The sequence below is a fragment of the Ovis aries genome, chromosome 13 (genome assembly GCF_016772045.2).
Source record: "Ovis aries strain OAR_USU_Benz2616 breed Rambouillet chromosome 13, ARS-UI_Ramb_v3.0, whole genome shotgun sequence".
Taxonomy (NCBI): domain Eukaryota; kingdom Metazoa; phylum Chordata; class Mammalia; order Artiodactyla; family Bovidae; genus Ovis; species Ovis aries.
In genome coordinates this window covers 19,680,720-19,687,783 of record NC_056066.1, presented here as the reverse complement: position 1 = coordinate 19,687,783, position 7,064 = coordinate 19,680,720, and the positions used below count along the sequence as shown (strand labels likewise).

The window sequence follows — 7,064 nt, the reverse complement described above, 5'->3', positions numbered from 1 at the left end:
AAGACATGACAAGCTGATGGGAGCAGTTGAGAAGGCATAACAAGCAGATGCCAGAGTTGGTCCTAATCAGAATGTCAAAGTGCAGGTCTGGGCTAGCTGGTGAAATAAAAACAGGGGTCGTTGTGGGGCAGGCTGTGCCCATTTTAGATGCTGCTTGGGATGAGGACGTGTGAACAGAATACAGGAGCCAATCTTTAAAGTGCTCTCAGGCCCAGAGCTGGGGCAATTTGAGCAACGCGTTAAACAATAGTAGTGGATGATAACCCAAAGAATAAACTAAATACCCATGATGTGAGTAAATGACTGAATACATAAATAAAAGGGGACAAGAAGTTTTTTTAAATAGAATTCCAAAAATAAATGTAGCAGAAATGAAAGAAATAGAAAACCACAGTGGTTATTTCTGCAGGAAAATCTCACTGATGGATACTAAAATTAGTGAGTAAAACTTTAAGGAGAAACAGGATATTAAACAGGATATTAGCATAGCCTCAAAGTATCACCTCATAATATTTATTAATTACTGTGTTGCCTGTTAATTACTGTGGTTCCAGGAAGTGGAATGGGGTCCAGATTTATTGACTAGCTTCTAATGAATAGAATGTGGTATGGGAAATTTTGTAACTTTATAGGAGAAACCTGGCGGACACCACCTTAACTAAATGATCAAGGTTAACATTACCAGTGTGAGTCATGTTGATATCATATTCTCATTAAGATGCCAATATGAGAAGGGCATGTTATCTGTGATATTCTTCCCAAATCTCCATAACCCCAATCCAATTAATCATTAAAAACTGAGAGATATTCTACAAAATACCTGACTGGTACTCAGGTAAAAGTGTTAAAATCATGAAAAACAAGGAGGGACCAAGAAACCACAAAAGGGACCCTAAGGACAGAAGAAGGACATTAGTGGAAAAGTTGATTAAATCCTATAACAGTTTGTATTAATTTAGTTAATAGTGTTGCTTTGGTGTTAATTCCCTAGTTTGATTGTGTACTAACATTATGTAAGATGTTAACATTAAGGGATACTGGGGAGAGAATAAACCAGGACTCTCTGTACTAACGTTGCAATTCTGTACTTCTAAAATTATTTCAAAATACAAATGTTCTTTAAAAGACTAGAAAAGCAATCAGACCATTCAGTATTTTTTAATAAAATTTAAAAAATAAAAAACAAAACACCACAACCTTCTTTAAATGCTGAAATGCTGTTTCTCATCACTCTCTTTTAAGTTTATAATTTTTTTCTAATTAAAAGAATGTTCTCATTAAAAAAATTGACCAAGGTCAGGAGGATGAGAAGACAAGACACAGAGAGAAATATTTGCAAAAGATGTACTTGATAACAGATTGTGATCTAAGATCTACAACAAATTCTTAAAAATTCAACAATAAGAAGGCAAATAACCCAATTTTAAAATGAGCAAAAGAATAGACACCTGATTGAAGAAGATATATGGAAGACAAATAATCATATGAAAAGGTGCACGATACCTTACATCACTAGGGAATAGCAAATTAAATAGCACTGAGGTACTACGCTACAAACCTATTAGAATAGCCAAGACACAAAACACCAAATGCTAACAAGGATATGTAACAAGAACTGTTGCTCATTGCTGGTGGGAATGCAAAATTGTACAGACACTGTGGAAGACCATTTGGCAGCTTCTTATAAGACTGCTGCTGCTGCTGCTGCTGCTGCTGCTGCTGCTGCTGCTAAGTTGCTTCAGTCATGTCCAACTCTATGACTAAACATACTCTTAAAGTCAGTTCAGTTCAGTTACTCAGTCATATCTGACTGTTTGTGACCTGATGGACTGCAGCATGCCAGGCTTTCCTGTCCATCACCAATTCCTGGAACTTGCACAAACTCATGTCTGTTGAGTCGGTGCTGCCATTCAATTATCTCATCCTCTGTCATCCCCGTCTCCTCCTGCCTTCAATCTTTCCCAGCATCAGCGTCCTTTCCAATGAGTCAGTTCTTTGCATCAGGTGGCCAAAGTATTGGAGCTTCAGCTTCAGCATCTGTCCTTCCATTGAATATTCAGAACTGATCGCCTTTAGAATGGACTGGTTTGATCTCCTTGCCATCCAAGGGACTCTCAAAAGAGTCTTCAACACCATAGTTGAAAAGCATCAATTCTTTGGCACTCAGCTTTCTTTATGGTCCAACTCTCACATCCATACATGACTACTGGAAAAACCATAGCTTTGACTAGACAGACTCTTACAATAGTTTTACAATTGTGCTCCTTAGTATTTATACAAATGAGCTTAAAAATTATGTCTGCATAAAAGTCTACACATGGATGTTTAATAATAACTGTCAAAATTTGGCAGGAACAAAGATGTCCTTCAGTAAGTGGATGCACTAATAAACTGTGAGTATCCACACAATGGACTATATTATTCAGTGCTAAAAGGAAATGAGCTGTCAGGACTTCCCTGGTGGACCAGGGGTTAAAACTCCACTCTTCCAATTCAGGGGCACAGGTTCGATCCCTGGTCTGGGGAACTAAGATCCCAAAATGCCTTGTGGTACAGCAAAAAAGAAAAAAGAAATGAGCTGTCAAGCCATGAAAAGATATGGAGGAAACAAACATATAAGCTGTACTAAGTGAAAGAAGGTAATCTAAAAAGACTGTATAGTGACTTCCCTGGTGGTCCAGTGGCTAAGACTTCCCCCTTCCAATCCAGGGAACACAGATTCAATCCCTGGCTGAGGAACTAAGATCCCACATGCTTCATGGTATGGCCAAAATAAATTTAAAAGATTGTATGTTTCCAACTATATGGCATTCTGGAAAAGACAAAACTATGAAGACAGTAAAAAGATCAGTGGTTGCCAGAGATGAGGGGGAGGGAATGGATGAAAAGGTCCAATATAGGGGATTTCTTTTTTAATAAACTTTATTTTATAGAACAGATTGAGATTCATAGGCACTGAGAGGAAAGTACACAGATTCCCCATATATGCCCTGTCCCTACTTATACACAGCTTCCCCCACTGTCAACATGACCCACCAGAGTGGTACGTTTGTTACAATCAATAAACCTACATTAACACACCATCACCCAAAGTCCATAGTTTGTGTTATGGTTCAGTCTTGGTGTTGTATACTTTAAAGGTTCAGACAAGTTTGTAATGACATGTATTCACTTATAGTATCATACAGAGTAGTTTCACTGCCTGAAAAAATCCTGTCAATGTAGATTCATCAATTGTAATGTATTTATCATATTGGTGATGTAAGCTAATGCTCAGGAAGGCTGTGCAAACACTTCTGTTCAACATTCCTTTATATCTAAAACTGCCCTGAAGAAAAAAAAAGTATAATTTTTTTTTAAAGATTGAAGTGGGGTAATGAATGAAGAAAATTTACCAAGTAAAGAAAACAATTTCTTCCTAATTATAAAGCAGTGATTTACCAGTACGCAGAGTTTCCCATATCAACCATATTCAAAAAGCTTGCGGTACATATGAAAGAGTTAGTCGTTCAGTCATGTCAGACTCTTTGCGACCCCATGGACTATAGCCCACCAGGCTTCACTGTCCATGGAATTCTCCAGGCAAGAATACTGAAGTTGATTGCATTTCCTTCTCCAGGGGGTCTTCCTGACCCAGGGATGGAAGCTGAGTCTCCTGCATTGCAGGCAGATTCTTTACCATCTGAGCCACTTAGTGTGCATACCTTACTCAATAATCAAATGTACTTAATCAATCATCACAATATTTCTATGAGGTAGCTACTTTTATAATTACTCCTATTTCAGTTTCAGTTCAGTCGCTCAGTCGTGTCCGACTCTTTGCGACCCCATGAACTATAGCATGCCAGTCCTCCCTGTCCATCACCAACTCCCAGAGTCCACCCAAACCCATGTCCATTGAGTTGGTGATGCCATCCAACCATCTCATCCTGTGTCGTCTCCTTCTCCTCCTGCCCTCAATCTTTCCCAGGATAGGGGTCTTTTCAAATGAGTCAGCTCTTCGCATCAGGTGGCCAAAGTATTGGAGTTTCAGCTTCAACATCAGTCTGTACAGACAAGGAAATATACTCAGGGAGTTGTTGAGAAGGCAGAAAAACATAAAGACACATAATGTCTGGTTCATACTTTCTAAGACAACAAAAAGGCAGAAACTGAGGTACATTAAATTTCCAAAAGATTATTTGACCAAATATCCATTTGAATCACTCAGTGTCAGAAGGAAAATGGTTAGGAGCACTCCATCAATAGAAGCTAGTATAAGGGCTTTTATTGGACCAGAGCAGAAGCAAAGCAAGGAAATTATTTGATCCACTATAGCTTCTCTGGTTGCTCTATTTGGGAAAACCTAATTGGTTTTTTGTGATCAGTTGCTCCTAAATTGTCCTTTCTCAGGTTCAGGTGTATCCCCTCTGGCTTACATAGACTCCCAAGGTATGAGAGCCACCTCACTCTAATAGTCTCCTTAGTTGATTACTTTAATAGAATACAGCTAAGTTTGGGGGCATTAAACACAGTCCTACTCATAATAAGAGTTTTGAAATTTTATAATTTTTATACTAAACTATGTAATACTAACTAAAGAATTAATTTATGCAGAAATACAGTTGACCCTTGATCAATAAGGGTTTGAATTACATATATGCAGATTTTTTTAATGTATTAGAAAAATTTTTTGGAAATTTGCAACAGCTTGAAAAAGTTCACAGACTAATCATGTGGCCTAGAAATATCAAAAACATTAAGAAAAATATGTCATAATGGCACAAAATAGAGGTACACACTAGTCTATCCTTATGCAGATGTGAGATGAGTGATGTTTAATATAAAATTAATAATGTATCAATATTTTACTGTCTTATAATTGTACCTTGAAAGAATTCCATTACTAGACAAATATGCCTCTCTCTTTCGTAATTAAACTGCTTATCAATCTATCATAAATAGGTAAGTGATTTTTTAAATATTTCCGATGCTGTACTATGAATATGACTGTAATACTGTCTACAATAAAAATTTTATAAGAATTCATTCATTAGTGTATAGGCTAAGCTACAGTGAAAGTGTACCAAAAACACTAGGCAATCATAAAATAAGTATATTGCTGCTTTTTTGTTATCAATGCATGGATCATTATACCTGTAAATAAATATCAATTTCCTTTTATCATCATCTTTTAATTTTTGATGTCTAGTGTTATAATATGTAGAACATCTACAGTGTTTTGTGTCATGTAAGACAATATTGATGTAGGTATAGACACAATTCATTTTATAAATAGACAATGTAAACTTATGGTATCAATAAATACAGTATGGTTTTTTAAATGTATTTCTCTTCCTTATGATTTTCCTAACAGCATCTTCTTTTTTCTAGCTTATTTTATTGTAAGAATACAGTACATTATACTTATAACATACAAAATATCTGTTGACTCAATGTCATCAGTAAGGCTTCTTGTCAACAGTTGGCTATTAGTAGTTTAAGTTTGAGGAGAGTCAAAATTATATGTGGATTTTTGACTATGCAGGGGTCAAGGCCCCTAACCCCCCCATGTTGTTCAAGAGTCAACTGTGCAATGATCTCATTGTTTTTTATAGATTCAAAATGCAATTTTCTTTCCAAATGTAGTTATCTTGGTAGTTCTGCTGGTAAAGAATCCATTTTCAAGGCAGGAGACCCTGGTTCAGTTCCTAGGTTGGGAAGATGCCCTGGAGAAAGGATAGGCTAGCCACTCCAGTATTCTCGGGCTTCCCTGATGGTTCAATTGGTAAAGAGTCTGCCTGCCAATGCAGGAGACATGGGTTTGATCCCTGTCAGGAAGATCCCACATACTGTGGAGCAACTAAGCCCCTGAGCCACTACTATTGAGCCTGTAGCCCAGGGACCACAACTACTGAAGCCCAAGTGCCCTAGAGCCTGTGCTCTGCTACGAGAGAAGTCTGCTACAGTGAGAAGCTTGGGCACCAGAAATAGAGAGTAGGCCCCTGCTCGCAGCAAACAGAGAAAGCCTGCACACAGCAACAAAGACCCACCATAGCCAAAAGTATATACATTTTTTTAAAAAGATGTTCTTTTTGCATCTGTCACTGAGAATATGTTGATGTGAGTTAAGACCTCACCAAGAATAAACAACCTTAACAGAGGTTTATTCACTCTGTCTGTGCAGAGTGAATTACATACAGCAGGTCTAGTGAGGCAAAGGGAAAGATGAGGTGGGGTTGACCTAGTGCTTTAATGAAAAGCAACCCTTCAATTGGTGGTGAAGATGAAGAAGGAACAGAAGAGGGAATAGAACAGAAAGAAAGAAAAAAACAGTGAGCTATTTTGCCCCTTCTTGTTCTTACCTTTTGATGGCTTCTCATTATCAGTAAAGTAAATTCCAAAGTCCTTAACATGTCACACAATCACTAATTCCTAGGCTGCATTGGCAGTCATCATTCCATAGGTTCCAGTTTCAATGAATTCCTTAAATTCTCCAGACTCATTCTTCACTTTCCAGCTCAGTGCCTTTGCTCATATGTCCCCTCATCTTAAAATATCCTTAATATAGCCTCACTCAAGATCTAATGCAAAGGCCAATCTGGCAGAAGTTTTCCTGAATCATATTTCATTCTCTCACTGAAATGTGTCTTTCTTCTCTCTCCCAGTATTCTTTTGGGGGGGGGGGAGGGGGGGGGGGGGGGGCTGCACCAGGTCTTAGTTGTGGCACAGGGGATCTTCGATCTTAGTTGCAGCACTGAAACTCCTCTTTGGTTGATCCCTGGATCACCAGGGAAGTCCCTCACTCTTCCAGTATTACCGATGCATTTTATACATGTGTAGGAACATTCACCTTCTTCCTAATGCAGCAATCAGCTAAGACTGTCTATCTCCTTTTCAGGGCTGTAATCTGAGAGCAGAGAATACAACTTACTACTCTTCTTGTCCTCCCCAGCATAACTTTTGGAATGCCTGACATGTAAAAGAATCCTAGAATCTTAAGTTCAGAGTTAGAAGGACACTTAGAGATCAAACAGCAAATTTTTAAGAAATGTTTGCTGCAAGAAGATGAAGAGCAGTTTGAG

At 38.0% G+C, this 7,064-nt stretch overlaps 1 long non-coding RNA gene across 1 annotated transcript; it reads right to left on the bottom strand.

The window, feature by feature from the left end:
- Positions 1 to 1,142: 1,142 nt before the first annotated feature.
- On the bottom strand, positions 1,143 to 6,627 carry LOC132657650 (uncharacterized). Its single transcript, XR_009596139.1, has 2 exons — positions 6,345 to 6,627; positions 1,143 to 4,046 (listed from the first exon to the last, which is right to left on the bottom strand). It is a non-coding gene; the product is annotated as an uncharacterized LOC132657650 (long non-coding RNA).
- Between the last annotated feature and the right edge of the window lie 437 nt (positions 6,628 to 7,064).